The sequence below is a fragment of the Pteronotus mesoamericanus genome, unplaced genomic scaffold (assembly GCF_021234165.1).
Source record: "Pteronotus mesoamericanus isolate MK-2021 breed Mesoamerican mustached bat unplaced genomic scaffold, CSHL_Meso_final contig_220, whole genome shotgun sequence".
NCBI classification, from domain to species: domain Eukaryota; kingdom Metazoa; phylum Chordata; class Mammalia; order Chiroptera; family Mormoopidae; genus Pteronotus; species Pteronotus mesoamericanus.
The window spans coordinates 3,362,739-3,379,035 of NW_026555091.1; the positions used below are offsets into that span (position 1 = coordinate 3,362,739).

The 16,297-nt window shown below is 53.6% G+C and overlaps 1 protein-coding gene across 1 annotated transcript in view; it reads left to right on the plus strand.

Moving 5' to 3' along the window:
* Window positions 1-2,162: 2,162 nt before the first annotated feature.
* The window catches only part of EEPD1 (endonuclease/exonuclease/phosphatase family domain containing 1), a 110,372-nt gene continuing 96,237 nt past the window's right edge, over window positions 2,163-16,297 (plus strand). The window contains exon 1 of the mRNA XM_054571356.1: window positions 2,163-2,222. The gene's annotated coding sequence lies outside the window, so the exon portion shown is untranslated. The remainder of the gene's footprint in view (window positions 2,223-16,297) is intronic.

The window sequence follows — 16,297 nt, forward strand, 5'->3', positions numbered from 1 at the left end:
AAAGAGAGAAACAGACCGAATAAGAGACAACGAGCCATCTGGATCGCTTCTGCTTCCTCCGGCACCTTCCAAGGCCCCTCTCCAGGTCAGAGCGTGGCCCCTGTGCTACCGCGCCCGCGAATCCCCCGGCCCTTTTAATTTCACACTCCCTGCCCAACGTCCTACAGAAATGGCTTCCTCCAGAGTCCCCCCGGGAAAATATATGTGGTGATAGGACGCTTAAAAAACGCACAAGTCCTGGAAGGGCTAAGGAGAGCAGTCGGGTGGGCGCACTGGGGCGGCCTTTGCTGCCCTTGGTCTCTGTCCAAGTACGTGGGGGGTGAGCACTCGCTGCGGGCGCCGCCAGCCCCGGCTGGCAGGGCCCTGAGAAACCCTGGCCTGATTCACTGGGCGGCGCTTGGCAAACGCAGAGCGCGATTGTGACACTGTCAGATTAACCTCTTGGTTCCAGGTACCCAATATCTGTTGCTGGGAATTGAAAAGGATTGTATCTTCTTTCTGAGAATCGGCAGTTTGGCTGGCCTGGGGGAAGGGACCTCATTCAGGAGCGTGTGCAGCTCCGTGGGTGGAGTTACTGGGCTTCTCGGGGGCCACGCCCATGTGAGACTCCCGTCGCGGTCCTGCGCAGGGGGTGGGATCGCGCCATGGGACAGGTGTTCTGCAGACGCTAGTGCTCAGGTGCATCGGAAGCATGGAGCTTTTCAACCTGGATTTGCACCCTGCGCTCTCTGACTTGCAAAATTCTTTTTCCTACCTCAGTGTCCTCTTAGATTCAAATTGAACCCCTTTTCAAGCATCAAACATCTTCAGCCCTGGCCAGTGGGGCTTGGTTGGTCGGAGCACCTTCCCGTGGGACGGAAGTTCACGGTCTGATTCTCGGTCCGGGCGCCTACGAGAAGACAGCCAGCCGATGTTTCCCTCCCTCTTTCTCTCCCCCTTCCTCTCTCTCTAAAAAGCAATGCAGAAGTGTCTTCTGGTGAGGATTAAAAAAAAAAAAAAAAAAAAAAAAGAATTAAGCATCTTCACACACACCTTCTGCCCTAGGAAGTGGGGGACCGGGTTGCCATCTGTCACCCCGACGTCTCATTCTTCCCAGATAGATGCCAGGCCTGGAGCTAGAAGAGGACCCCACCTTCTACCCCGAAATTCTTAGACCACATGTATGTTAAAATCGGTCATTAAAATTCGGAAATTTTCAGATTTCAGAAAAGAATTCTAATGCATGGGTCACGTCTTACATAACACTGGGAGGGCTTGGGGTAGGAGGGCAGGAATGGACTTTTAAACCAGGCAAACCCATAGGCAGGGCACCCTGATTAAATTACACGCTTGTGGCTAATCTCACGCTGCAAGACACGCTGTCGCACCATCCCCTTCAGCGTGAACGCGCCAAGGACGGACGCGGAGCGTCTCCCTCCTTCCTTCCAAGCCCATTATGTGAATGGCTGCTGAAACCTCAGCCAGAAGGGACTGGGGGAAATGTCAGTCCCTTCCTGCTGAGAGTGTCTCCTTTCATTCTCTATTGATCATCTGCGCGCCCACACTTCCCCGCCCCTTGCCGTCTGCCCTGCGCGGCGCCACGCTTCCGCGAGGCTTCAAATCTAATAAGAGGAAGGGCTCTTTTTCTCTGGCTGCGGTGGCCCCAAGGGCTTGCTTCCCCAACCCCGTGCTCAGGAGCCCCAGCTCGCCTGGTTGCCACCTGCGACTGCACAGGTCCAAGCAGATGTGGGTGCTGAGCTGCATGCTCTGGAAGGCCAGGCGCCCCGAACCCTGAGGCGGCCCCCACTCTGCGGTGCCTGTCAACCCTCACCTCCCCACCTGTCCGAGTTGTGGTGTCCCTTGGGAGGAATTTTCTTGTTTTAACGTCTGGGTTGCTAAAAACGTCCAGGCTGAGAACAACCTGAAAAGCGCTCCTTGGAAGAGAAAGAATCGATTTTGTGCTGCTTCCTGTATGTTGACATTAGACCTGCCCTGAGCGCGGTCCCTGTTTACCTGTTCCACGCCTGCACCTGAGTGGACCACACAGAGAGACTTTATAAAGGTTGCAGTGAAAAGAACGTGCTGCTCTGCTTCTCCTGACCCTTGTGTAGGGAGCCAGCCTTAGGAGCCCATTCACCTGCAAGCCCTTTGTTATCAAGGGAAGCCTTTCAATACAGGCCACGCTGCAGGAAGAGAAAACTGGTTCCCAAACAGGAGAGATCTGAGGGGTTTTCCAGCAGCAGGTAAGATCTATTTGGGGAAGACTTTCTTTCCATTTCAATGTATTCTAAAAGTACTTCTTGGAACGGAGAGGGAATGGGGCAGGATTATGGAAATTCACCCCTGAAGTCTAACCCATACCACCACGCCTGGGGCAAGGTCTCTGCCATCTCTGCTCACTACCTGGGAGCTGCCCGGAGGCTGGAGGAGGGGGTGCAGTGCAGGGCCGGCCTGGGCCCCCCAGCCAGGTCAAGCACAGCCCCTTTCCCTTGGAGGAGTATGGGGGTGGCCAGCCGGCTGAGCAGCTGGAGCTGCTGGCGGTGCCCAGTGCTCCCTGGAGTTTGATGAACCCAGGGCTGTGGGCTGCGTCTGACACCCCGTGGGCCCTCGCTGGAAGCAGCAACGCCCAGGCCCTCCGTGTGCCCTGGACAGCCTCCCATTTCAGGACAGGAGCTGCCCCCCCATGGGCTTGCTGCCAGAGAGCTCGCAGCCCGTGGCCGTGAGGGTGGCCCCGAGCCACGTGCTCCAACCAGAGGCTGAGCACCCTCTAGCCAGACGGGCCACCCTCTCTGCAGACTTTGGTTTGACCGTCTCCCAAAACCTACCCCCGGAAACCAAAGTCCTGGGAGCGGAAAGGCCCCCAGGAAACCCCCTGCCACCATCCCCTGAGCACAGAGGCGGGCAGCCTGGGGACGGCACGGACTCCTGGTCACCAGGGCGCCCCAGCCCAGGAGGAACGGGGACTCAAGGGAGCGGCCGTTGCGTATCCTGAGCTGGCCCCAGGCTGGTCGCCTCCATGGTCCCCGAACACCCCTTGGTCTGGGGGCAGGTGGCGGGGGGGGTGGGGGGACTCTTTCTGGATCCAAAGCCAACAGACTGAAAATACAGGCGCGAGAGGGACCCTGGCGTCAGCTGCAGGTTTCCGTCACCATCCTAGCTTTTAAGTGACAGTTTTCCCATCCTTCTTCCGTTCAAGAATAATAATGTAGAAAGCCCAAGGAAGTTAGAGGAGGCCAGCCAAGGACCAACGACAGCAACCTGTCATGAATGAAGGATGGTGATTAATCCATAATCCAATTCTGTGTACCTGAGGCCTGGGACAAGGAGTGCAGGAACAGACCGCAGGAGGCCGGTGTCTCCCCAAGGCTGCCGCAGGGCCTCTGTTCGGGGAGGTCAGGGGCAGTGCCACTTCCTGGCATCCCGAGGGGACCCGGTGGGGGGTTTGAGGAAAGCAGAGCTGGCTGCGTCTAGTGACACGGGAGAGGAGGGTGGGCCAGTCTCCGTCTGGACATGGGCCTGGAGGCCTGAGTGACCGGGCCTTGGGGAGCTGGCCCAATTTTGCAGGGACAGCCACTCGGGGAGGAGGTACCGGCAAGACGCGTTCAAGCTTCAGGCACTTCTGTCAGGCCCGACGCCTGGCCTTGGCAGACATCTCAGTTTCTCCTCGCAGCACAGCCGGGAACTGGGCTTTGTGGGGCCTAAACTGAATACAGTTGTGGGGGGCCTTTTAATGTTTAATTTCTTTATATTAAAAAAAATTGTTTCACTGGGGAAATACTTTGTGAAGCTATGGGTGGGGAACCTTTTTAGAAAACTCATCACGAATTTACCAACATGCAAATGAGGTACAAAAGCAGATGTTTATTTAGAAGTGAGGGCCACCCAGCTACTTAGCTTCATCAGTTTCACAGTAAGCGTGGCTCTGGGGAGAGGTCTTGTCACACCCATATGAAAGGTCATGAAACTGAGGGTCGGATTGTTGAACGCCCTGCCCAGGGTCAAGCAGCGGGCAATGTGTCGACGAGGGTGATCACCCAGATCAGCTTCGTGGGGATCCCGACTGGTCGGGGTCCTCGAATGACCTCGGATGGTGGTGGCGATGGTGGTACCACGGCTCCAGAAAGACAGGTTACCTAATTTGCACGATAAAATGATTTACACCACGAGCCAATCAGGCCTTGTTTGCCCAGGGCGCATTTTGTGCCGGGGCAGTGCCCCGGGGAAGATGGCAGCAATGGAGACCGCATGGGCCCTGCTCCACGAGGCCAAAGAGAACTGATCCCACCGCCAGCCCACCCCTCTGGCCATCCGGCAGGAAAGAGGACGGTTAGTAAAGGAGGGAGAGTGTCTTTTACTGGCTGGCCCCAGAGGTCTCAGGGAAGGAACCGTGTGTGTTTAGGAAAATGACTCGATAAGTCTCTGGAAATGGTGTGATTGGAGGAAGACTACAGAGAGGTGGCCGGAGCACCCTGGGAACGAGCACACCTGGGGGGGTCAGGAAGAAGGGGGAGGAAGGGAAGAGGGAGCGAGGAGAGCGAGGAGGAGGCCAGGCAAATGGGGCAGGAGGGAGGGCTGGACACGCAGAGGCGCCTGCGAGGCCTGGCGTTTGTCTGCGTTCGGTTTTGTCCTATTGTGTTTCTGTAAATCTCCGCCATTTCCACAAGGTTTCAGTAAGCCAGACAGCACAGCACGCGTGGCCTGGAGTGGACGCTTGAGTGTGAGTGAGCGTGTGCGAGGACGGGCGGTGTGTGTGTGTGTGTGTGTGTGTGGAGCTGAGTTCCACATTATCAGTAGATTTAAAAAAAAACAACCTAAAGGAGGAAGAATAACGGAGTGGTAGCAGGGCATTGGCAGTCTGGGGCTTCAATAACCCTGCCTTGGCACTGGGCAGCTGGGCTTTGAGATCATCTCTAGGGCGTAGCGGCCGGGTGGGTCCCACCTGACATCTGTGTTGTGAAAGGAAAGTAGCTCCATTGACGCCCGCTGTGTGCCACGTCCCCACAGCCGTGCCACATACAGTACTGGGTTCAACACAAATCACGCCCCTTTTTAATTACACAATCTTTTATTACAAAATCATAAGCATGTGATCCTGTAACATAACAATATCACACTCAACTGCACCCTACGACATTTTCGGTGCACTGTTCCAATGAAACTATTACTATTACCCGACCGTATGATCGCCCAGCCCCCCCCACGCCAGCAGGCCTGACTTCTGCCGGACCCAGTACCTCCTCTCATCTTCCCCCTAATCGTAAGAGGTGGGTACTCCGGCCCCCACTTGGGGAATAAAGAGCCCCGCGCTCACACAGTTTCAGCAACTTGCCATGAGCAAGAGCTGTGCAGGACAGGTTCGTCTGATGTCACAGGCCTTGCAGGTCCCCTGGCTCCTGCAGCCTGGCTGGTATTCCTCCCACTTCGGCCCATTTCCAGGCCTACTCATTTCCGGGCTTCATCGTGAGGACCAACAGGACACCGGACCCGCGCGAGGCCCAGGCAATCGCCTGACAGGCCTGGGATCCCTGCAGGGCAGTCGTGGGCTCTGTTCCCTGCTGACCTTTCCCTGCAGGCTTCTCACGGAAGCCGGTGGGTAGGATTGACCAGGTCCCTGGCTCCCACCACCAAAGGAGGACATTACTCCCCCCTGCTGCCCAGATTGTCCCTGAGCTGTTACCAAATGTGTGGATGCTGCTTTTAAGTGCGACCTTACACGTTAGGTGAAAAGCTAGAGGCAGAGATATGCTACCTTTTTTTTTTTTTTTTTTTTTGCCTCTTCTCAGAAATCAAGAGCAGAACATTTAAGGTGATTGTTTTAATCAATGAAGTCTTTAAAAACTTGACGGTAGACACAGTGCTGAGCCATGCCAACTAATTTCAATGTGTCAGCCAGCTAACTATCACCCAGACATGGCTGCTTGGTTCTCCTTGGTGAAGTGTTAAATGCTGTCAAGTTTGATCTTGGGTGATAACAAGCATCCAATTATCACTAAAGAATGGAGTCTGATCCCAGAGGCCTGCCAGTCTCCGGAGATTCAAGGAGAGCCCTCCGTGCCGCCACGGCCGGCCCGCGCACCCAGGGGAAACAAACAAAAACGGTTGTTCACGGGGGGCCTCCTCTGTACCAGCCACTAGGCGGGGCAGAATCTTGCGTCCAGAATCTTGTCCTGACTGCACAACAAAGTGGCCACCAGTGCGACCCCATCACACAGAAGCCGGAACTGACATCCCAGGCAGCACTTACCGGGGTCTGGGGTCATCTTTAGGGCTGTGCCCAAACGATCCCAAACCAGTTCTTCTTCCCCAAAGAGGGCAGGGTTGCTCCTCTCTGCCCTTGATGTTGGTACCGCATGTCCCTTCCAGGTGCGAGTGGTTTGTCATTTGGAAATACGGAGAGCGGTACCTGTCCCCTAACCGACTGGGAGGATTGCCGGTCGGTGCGCCCTGGCAATGCACGCGTGACCATGAATGGAAGACGATCTAGCATAGTGTGAGAGAGGACCCCAAACCCTGGAATTTGTTTGTAAAAAATTGTGTATTTATTCTTGCATGTCTAAACTCCAGTCACCTCCCAAGCCCTCTCCATTTGATGCAATGCACCTATCGAGATGTTTTTCCCACTGCTCAAAACAGTTTTTGATCTTGTCGATTCTGATGTCTTTCCGTGCGCCTGCCATTTTTTTGTTTCCCCTCTTCCACATCAGCCAAACGGTTCCCTTTGACGGCTTTTGTCACCTGGGGATACAAAAAAAAAATTGCTAGGGGTGAGAGTGAGTGACTAGGGAGGGCGGGGCATGGGGGTGATGCCATTTTTGGTCAAAAACTGCTGAACACGCAGCGCGGTGCGGGCAGGTGCGCTCACTTGTAAGTCACCCATCGTGAAATGGGCAAGCGCATTGAATCTTCAAAAACATTCACTGAAGCCAAACGCAGCCTCTCACAACAACGCCCGCTGGTGCTCTGACACTGATAGGTTCCTAGGACCCTCACCTAGTGGGGGAAGCCTATATGACAAGGGGTCTGCCCTCCAGAAGACAATTCGGGGTTTTTTGGTTCCCCCCTCCTATATGGCATATACTAAGCGCTTCATAAATGTTAGCTGTGATTATCTTCCGGGTGATGGTTACATAATGTGGCTTCTCCAGAAACATCCACAGCTTCCTGTCACGGCCACTGAGCCATGGCTCACGTCTGGGCCAGGTGCTCAGAGGTCACATGGCTCAGGGAGCTCTGAAGGCAGGCCACCTTTCTTGGCCCCTGGGCCACTGGGGGGCGGTGAGGAGCTTGGAGACAGGAGCCAGGCCCCTGGGAGACCCAGCCTCAGGGCACAACATCGGTGGCTGGCGTCCGTCTGCCTCAGCCTGCCCCTGAGGGGGCGGGCAGGCCCGTTCCAGCGGGATGGATGCAAGGTGGAGGCCACGTGCAGGCCACCCGGTCGATTCGAATTGGGTGTTATGCCTGTCGTGGAAGGAAGGCAAGGCTTCTTTACTGATATCTATAGCACTGGGTTAAAAATACAGCAGTGGGCAAAAGTAGGTTTACAGTCGTGAGTACGAGAAAAAGAGTTTATTTTTGTATTATTTATTAATTATTGCACTGTTCATTTGTATGACAGCTGAAACCTACTTTGCCCGCCCCTGAGTATACATCGGGGCGGTCACTCTGGGCAGGGCAGGCACCCGCTGATACGCCTCTCCCGTTGACAGAGGCTCTCAGACCCAGTGTGCGGAGCAGCTGTGTCCAAGGACGGAGGCCTGGAAACGAGCCGGTGGGCTGGGGAAGGCGGTTGGAACCTGAGGGGCCTTCCACCCGAGGCATCTTGTCTCAGGTCCTGTGGCCTCCACTCCCTGGCAGTCCAGAAGCTGGGTGGGACAGCAGACACACACACAAAGGGCTGCGGAGGAACCCTTGCTTTCCGGTCTGCAAAGAGACTCCTGAGGGTCAGGGAACGTGCGGAAGGGCCTGGGTGGTTTTTCCACCCTCCCTCCCGGGCCCCCAGGTAATGCCACGGGGCATCTTGGAAGGAGTCTGAAGCTTCTCTAACTGCAGAAGCCACCCTCGGTCGGTGGGAGAGGCGGGGCCAAGTCCCCGGTGCTGCCCTGGGGTTGCTGAGGGCCCTGATCCTTGCCGAGGGCCCTGAGGGGCCGGTGTGTCCCGGCCCGGGCCTCCTCCACAGCAGGGGTGGTGGAGAGTCTCCCCGCTAACCTTACCAATTTACTGAGGAATGAGAAGAAAAAAATGGGAAAAGTGAGAAAGACAATAGGGAAAAAGAAAAATCCAAAGGTGGTAAAAAATAAAAAAAAGAACAAGTAGAAAGAAAAACTGGGGAAAGACTACAAGAATACATAAAGAAAAATGTTAAGAGGTGAAATAAAACGAAAAAATTAAAAAATGAGAAAAACGAAAGAAGAAAAATGACAAAAGGGGGAAAAAAGAGCAGAGGAAGAAGAAAAAATAAGCAGCAAAATAGACTGTGATATTGTGATACAAGAAGAAATATATATATTTGGTCTTCCTCCCCTGTTCCCTGCAGTTTCTGAAATCCTACTAATTTCCAGAGTAGTAGAAGTAAAAGGAGCATCTTTTGTTATTCGTAATAAGCCCCTTTCAGCAGAAGGAGAGTTTATGTTAATTAGATGGCTGGTGGCTAAGAGTCTTCCCACAGCTTCAGAATGGGGGCTGGTTGCCATAGAAACCAACCAAGTGATTGGAAGGTTGGAACTTTCAGCCAAATCCCACCTCCCAACTTCCAGGGACAGCAAAGGGGCCGATATTAAATTAAGTGCCAATGGCCAATTATTCATTCAGTCGTGCCTATACAACGGGACCTCCAAAAAAGCCCTCAATGGAGAGGTGAGAGCTTGTGGGTTGGTGAACGCATCCAGATCCCAAGGGGGTGACACACCCCAAAACTCCAGGGGACAGAAGCACCTGAGCTTGGGGTCCTTCCAGGTTGCCATTTCATCATCTTCCAGGTTGTAATTCATCATCTGGCTGCCCGTCTGTACCCTTTATAACATCCTCTGTAAACCACTAATACACACTAAGCCAAGTGCTCCCCTGGGCCCTGGGAGAAATTGCAGAAATTTGTTGGCCCCGGGGAAGGGGTCCTGAGAACTCCAATTTGTGGCTGAGTCAGAAACGGGGGGAACCTAGAGACTCACTGCTTGCAGTGGGCGGCCGAAGTGGGAAACCCTGGGGGACTCAGCCCCTCACCTGTGGGGTCCGCGCTAATTCCGGGGATCGTGTCAGAACTGAACGGAATTGTAGGACATCCTGGCTGCGTCCACAGAGAGCGGAGAACTGCTTGGTGCGGAAAACCCACACCTTGGGTGTCAGAAGTGCTGTGAGTAGAGAAACAGTTTTCTTTTATGGACAAAAATTCGAGGATAAAAAACTACCTTTGGTGAAAGTTGTCCAGGTGGCCCAAAGCCGGCTCGCTGCCACAAAAGGCCCACAAACCTCGGCCCAGCCAGGGACTTCTTTGGTGCCGGGATTCCAGAACCAGGGCTCCTCATGAGCCCAGAGCACCCAATGGACCTCTCGCAGCAGGGACTGCCCAGTGATTTGCTCACTTTTTGGACTTGATCCTCCCCTTTTCAAACCAAGTGGGGGGACTCAAGAGCTTTCTGCCCATCTGGATTGTAGCGATCAATATTGACCTTATTACAGGACGCTTAAGTGACTTTTCATTTCTAGTTTAAAAAGCTGTAATTATTTTTGGCTCTTTAAGAAAAGAGCTCGCAAGGTTTCCACCTAAACTATTTAATTCCCTTTAAACTCTCGATGACGGGTCTCAAAATGGTGCCACAAGTTAACGGGCGTCAGGATACTAGGCAAGCGTTCCATCCCGTACTGCACTGTAAGGCGCTTGATTAACACCCACCAAGCTCAGGGGGAGACAGCTTCATCGCATTTCATTTATCTACCGTGTTGCCCTGTTTCTTTGGAGCAGACTCCTCCATCAGGGCATCTCTGTAGTGGTTGCATCTGTGGGCCAAGCAGGAAGAATTCTTTCTTTCTCTGAGTACTTGGTAGACATTTTAAAGAGCAGTTTTAGGTCCACAGCATCGCTTGATGGAAGTGCAGGGATTTCCCGTATCCCCCAACCCTCGCCCCACGCACACCCGCCATCATCCAGCCGCAGAGCGATGCATCCGCTCCCATAGTGAACTTACACTGACACATCACAATCGCCCGAGTCCATCATTTAAAATAGGGCTCCCGCGTGTACATTCCGTGGGTTTTGACAAATGTGTGATGACATGTACCTGCCACTGTTGCATCACACAAAATAGTTCCACTGCCCTAACCGTCCTCTGCTCCGCCTACTCACCCCTCTTCCCCACGTCCCCGGCTGGCACCGGTCTTCTCACCGTCGCCACAGTTTTGCCTTTTCCAGAAGGTCCTACAGTTGGAATCATGCAGGAGGCAGCCTTTCAGATTGGCTTCTCTTGCTTAGTAACACGCATTTAAGATCCCTCCCTGTCTTTTCATGATTTGACAGCTCATTTCTTTTTGGTGCTGAATAATAGTCCACACTCCGGAGGGACCACAGTTTGTCTGTCTGTTCACCTACCGAAGGGCCTCGTGCTTGCTTCCGAGTTTGGGCGATTCTGAATAAAGCTGCTGTACACATCTGTGTGCAGGTTTTGTGTGGACCCAAGTGTTCAGCTCCTTTGGGTAAATACCAAGGAATGTGACGATTCGATCACATGGTGAGAGTGTATTTAGTTTTGTAACCAACTGCCAAACCGTCTTCCAAAGTGGCTGTGCCGTTTTGCATGCCCCGCAGTGTTCGGTGTGGCTTCACGTCCTTGCCAGCATTTGGAGTTTGGGATTTTGGCTGTTTTACTAGGTTGGTAGTGCCGTCTCACAGCCATTTTAATTTGCATTTTATGCTTAGCATCCTTCTGTATGTTTATTTGCCATATATATATATCTTCTTTAGTGAGCTGTCTGTTTTGGTCTCTTGTCCATTTTTAAATTGGATTGTTTGCTTGGGTTTTGCCAGGTTTTAAGAATTCTTTGTATATCTCGGGTCACAGTCTTTGGCCAGAGGTGTCTCTTGCAAATAGTTCCCCACCGTCCGCCGCTCGTCTTCACGTGGCCGGAGTCTCCGGCTGAGCAGAAGGGTTCGCTCTGTGGGGGTTTTGACGGGGATGGCATTGAACCTGGAGGTCCATGGGTGTGGACAACAGGTCTCCGAGGAGAAGCCTGCAGACAGTGTGGGGGACACAGACGGACAGCCCGGCATTGGACGACGCGCCGCTGGCACAGTAGGTTTGTGAATGTGCGCGCCTCCTCTGGCACCACCCTCAGGCCTGCGTCACAGTGCGGCGGCCAAGCCTTTCCCTGGGAGCACAGCTCCCTGGCCGCGCGCGCGCACGCGGGCGCGCACGCACGCACCCCCCAGACCGACAAGAGTAGTTTGTCCTTCTGCTCTGCAAGGCAGAGAGATCTCATTTTATGATGGATTGTAAACCCAGGCGGGACGAAAATAAGACACATTCCAGAGACCTGTGTCACTCTCCCCAGAACTGGGTAAACACAGTGGCAGGGGAGGTGGCACCCAGTCCTGTCACTGGGACACGGGGCGGCCTTCCGTGGGCTTTGCCCTCGCGAGCCCCTCCCCACCATATTTCCTTTCACCGTGCGTTCTCTCGCCTGGTTTCTTCCAGCCTCCTCCTTGCAAGCAAGGCTCCGGCCCAGTTTTCTCTGAGGCCAAATTTCTCGGGGATGAAATCAGATCAGGGATCTGGGGCTGCCAGGAAGCTGCCCGGGCAGTGGGTGGCTGCAGGCCATTAACGGTAGGGATAGGTCCCAACAACAGCAATGCAAATGAGGTTGATGTGGGAAGCAGCCGCCTTCGCTAATCATCTTGAGAACCGGTTCTGTCTTTCTCTGGCCCTGGTTGATTGCCTTTCTGTTTTTCTGGTTGATTCTGGCCTCGAAATTACATCTATATTTAAACCCAAGTCTCCATTTTCCCACTTGGGTAAATCCTGCCCTTACGTGGCTTCTCCTGGTGAGTGACTCCCGTTCTTGGCTGCCCCCAGGACGTCTGAGGGACTCCCACTGACCACCATGCACAGTTAGTCCCCCACACCCTGGTGCCTTCTCCCTGCCGGGCCTTCCCTGGGTCTCCTGTCCTGCTAGAGAGCCAGCCCCGCCTCAGTAGCCACCAAACTTTCATCCCTGCAGATCACCCAGTAACTGTTCATGAGTCCATTGTGAGCTGGTGTTTTAGACAAATTCTAAGGTTCATGCTCTTGTGCCATCCCACAGAAACCCCACTGCCAGCAAAGCAGTTCAGCGGACCTGCCCCTCTGGTGTGCTTGATGGGGGTGTGTATGTACGTGTTCACACGACACCCCTACAATGAGGCTGTGACTCACTAACGGACAGACAAGGTCCCCCCAGCCCAAGTCTGGCCAAGAGCCAAGGGTCGAGGTGACAGTTGGCCCAGGTGACAGGTTTCACTGGGGTCACCGGCCTCAGAGCCGGTGAATCAGATGCCAGGCAGTGCCCACTCCTCTACTCTTTGGAAAATAAAAAAAAAAACTTATTGATTGATTTTTAGAGAGAGAAGAAGAAACAGAGGAACATTGATAGGTTGTTCCACTTTTTCATGCATTCACTGGTTGATTCTTGTTTGTGCCCTGATCAGGGATTGAACCCACAACCTTGGTGTATCAGGATGATGCCTTAGCCCACTGAGCTACCTGGCCAGGGCCCCTTGGAAAGTTTGGCCTGAAAGCAAGTTAATGCCCTGGCTGTTGTGAGCTCAACCCTCCCAGTGATTTCCCCAGGGTTTCTCTTTCCATATGACCTGCCTCCGTTCCTTCCATCCTTCACCATTTTCCACAAAGAAAACGCCCCCAAGAGAAGCATTTCATGTGTTGAAGTTTCTGGGGTCCCAGGAGGCGTCAGCTCTCTGGCTCCACCCTCCTCCTGTCCCCCAAACAACAAATGGTTTGTCCTGTCTGACACTCTATGATTCATTTCACATTCGGGGCCCCTTGAGATCTAACCTTTTAGCCCAAGATCTGTGAAGAAAAAAAAATGCTCAATTTTTCCAGCAAAGCAAAGTTCCAGGGGCAAAATTCTCCCTTTGAATTAAGTGACAGCTGGTGGAGGAGGCAGGGCCAGGCTCTGGAAGGAGGGAAGGCTTGCTTTGTCCTGCCTGCGAGAATAGCCCGGGGAATTATTCTGAGCCTCAGTTTCCTCGCAGGTAAAGGGGGGTTGGGCGTGGGGGGCGGTCCGCCTTCTCCAGTCGTCACTGGGGATTCCTGGTTCCTTGCATAGGCTGGCTCCTTTCCCTTCCCTGGTTAACACAAACGCCACTGTGTTGACGGGAAAGCTTGAGGGCTAGTCTTGGGGTTGTCACCTGGCATTGTCACTAATAGTTGTGTGACCCCCAGGGAAGGGCTTTACCTGCCTGCGTGTCAGGTTTCTCTCCTGCCGATGAGAGACGCAGACCGACTGGTCTCTGGACGAGATTTTATTTTATGATTATGATTTTGAAAAGCATGCTTACCTGCCCGGGCATTTCAGTTTCAGGGTTGAAGAGAAAGGGTCTCCGGAGATGGGGTCAGCTTTTCAGGAGTGGGTTTGGGGCTGAGGCTGCCGCTGAGTCACCATCCTCATCCTGCAGGGACCTGCCTGAGGGTCACTCAGCTCAGGACCCCTCGTCGGTGGAACAGCAAAGAGCGGAGGCTGGTGAAGCGTTGGGGAGATGGGCCAAGGAGGAGAGTGTTGAAAGGACATTAGAGGGAAAAGGAGGCAGGTATTCTCCAGGGACTAGTTACTTTCAGAATCCCCAAAAGGTGGAGCCGGGAGCAGGCGCCTGAGGCCCGCCCATCACAGATGAGAAAATGGCGGCGCAGGGCCCTAAGGATGCGCCCAGGTCTCCCCACCTGAGCTTTGTGATTCCGGTCATGCTGAATCACAAAGCCACTTGTATTTCGGTTGGCCATGGCTCCCAGAAGGGAAACATCGCTGACGTTTGGCCCTAAAAATGGCAGGACTGGTTTTCTTTAAAGAGCTGCCTGCGGGGGTGCTCTTGGTCTAATGCACTTTTAATAGCGGCTCCTGTTTCTATTTCCCAGCACCGTTAGTTGCCATAGGTACAAACTGTCATTTTTAATGTGGCATGATTCACAGCGATGCTTGATTTAAAAATGGGAAGACTCCTTTCCCGGCCCAAGTCATAAGACACAATGAAAAGGGGGTAGGAAACAATCATTTCTAACAAAGAAATAAAAAGAAATATTGATTCGACTTTCATTTACTTAAGAGCCAGTTGTCATTGCAATTTAATATCTTTACATTGTTCCGAACATTTTAGACGTTTCTCTCTACTCGTGCCGTTGAACAATGACTAGTGCTTCCAAAGCAATCGGGGAGCTGTGTGCGTGTGGAAGGAGCTAGAAAAGTGAGAAGAGAAGCCTCGGGCAGCTGTCAGTATGAGCCACGGAATTTCTTTGGGCCTTTTCTTCTTTGGGAGATGAGAGACCTGCCACCTTCCTACACCCCACCCGCCCTCCCGGACATCCCTGTTTTTCTCACATTCAGTGGGGTCACGCCTGAGTCACGCCCTGGGCATCGAGCACCACCTGGCACCCTGTCCATGGGGACCCTGGTTATGGGAGACAAAAGAGGCCGATGCGTCGGGGCTTTCCCGTGACCCCCTAAGGGTCCCTGGGGAGGCCTCCTGCTGTCCACCTGGAGTAACTGTGAGGACCAACCTTTGCGGAGGTAACGTGCGTCAGGAACTGTGAAAATGCACAGTAACGCTAAGAGGATGGGACTATCACTGTTATTCTGTGTAACAGGTGAGAAAGCCGCGGCACAGAGCCGTGAGGGAAGTCAGCTGAAGTCACGCAGCTGGTAAACGGGCAGAGCCAGGGCAAAACCCAGAGGCCACACTCCTCTGAAAATTTTAAAAATTTTATTGATGAGAGAGAGAGAGGAACATCGATTTGCGGTTCCACTTACGGATGCATCATTGGTTGGTTCTTGTACGTGCCCGGACCAGGGATCAACCCACAGCCTTGGCGTATCGGGACGACGCTCTAACCGACTGAGCTACCTGGCCAGAGCCTCAGAATCCACACTCTCAACCTTCACTCCAACTGGCTCAAAATGACATATCCAAGTGCCTGGTGCAGTGTTACCAGGTATTGGCAGGATGTGGAGAAATGGGCCCTTGCTGTAGAGATAATGACTTCCTGGCCATAGGACAAATGCCCCTGCTCACTGGGACACTTTGGCCAGTGTTTTTTAACCCCTCTGGGTTCCATCCGACCCTTCTGTAACATGAGGTTCGTAATGATACCCCCTCCTAAGCTTGCTGTGAGAGTTAACAAAGACAAGGTTTTCGGCCCAGCACCTGGCCCGTAGCCAGCACTCAGTACACGCTACCTTCTGCTACTTCTAACCAAAGGTTTTCTACAGCAGGTCTGAGTCACATCCTTGGAGCTCAGCTTCCTATAAAAACCACAAGGGTATCTGCTGTTGACACAAAACAACTCTGTAGATGAGCCAGTTGGGGGGACTTCAGATCAGAAGTCCTTGAATTATATTCCTAGTATTTTCCGAATTATATTTCCAGTATCTTTCTGATGCCTGGGCCATCCAAAACAAAGTGCGTAACTGGCCAGCGCTCACAGGCCCCTCTGGGTGTGTGCCTGCTCCCCGGACGCGGCCGCGCCCGTTTCCTCATGGGTGAGTCACACGCCCGGCCCGGCCGTTCTGTCTCCTCCGCCGGCAGGAGGGTCGTAATGGGCTCTGGCCATAGTCCTTAAAGGTGTAGAAGGCCCAGGAGCCTCACCATGCTCGGCCCACGGAGCGTTTCTAGCTGAGTCAGAACAGCTTTGGAACTGAGACTGATGAAATTCACAGCAAAGACATAAAACCCCATTCCAGCAAGGCGCCGACTGACTCCCACCTTTTCCTCCCGTGGTTTTACGATCGCAACCCTTCCTGAGAGCTTTGGTGTTTCGTTTCCCCGAGAGTCATCTGCACATAATCTAAACAGTGAAACACTTTCGTCTGCTTCCATCCCAGCACCGTGCACCACCGTTGGCTTGGTGGCTGCGTCATTGTTACTCAGGAGTGCCACAAGCATGTATTGACCTCCACCTGTTTGCCAAACACTGTCACTAGAACAAGGGTGAGAGGGTGGGTCACCTCTGGGCCTGGCCCCAGGGTCGGGCCTGTGGGTGACGCGGAGACAGCTGCACAAACACACGCCGGGAGCTGGAGGGGCCCGGCTGGGGCACCCGTGGGGCTTCCCAAGGAGGAGGAGGAGGAG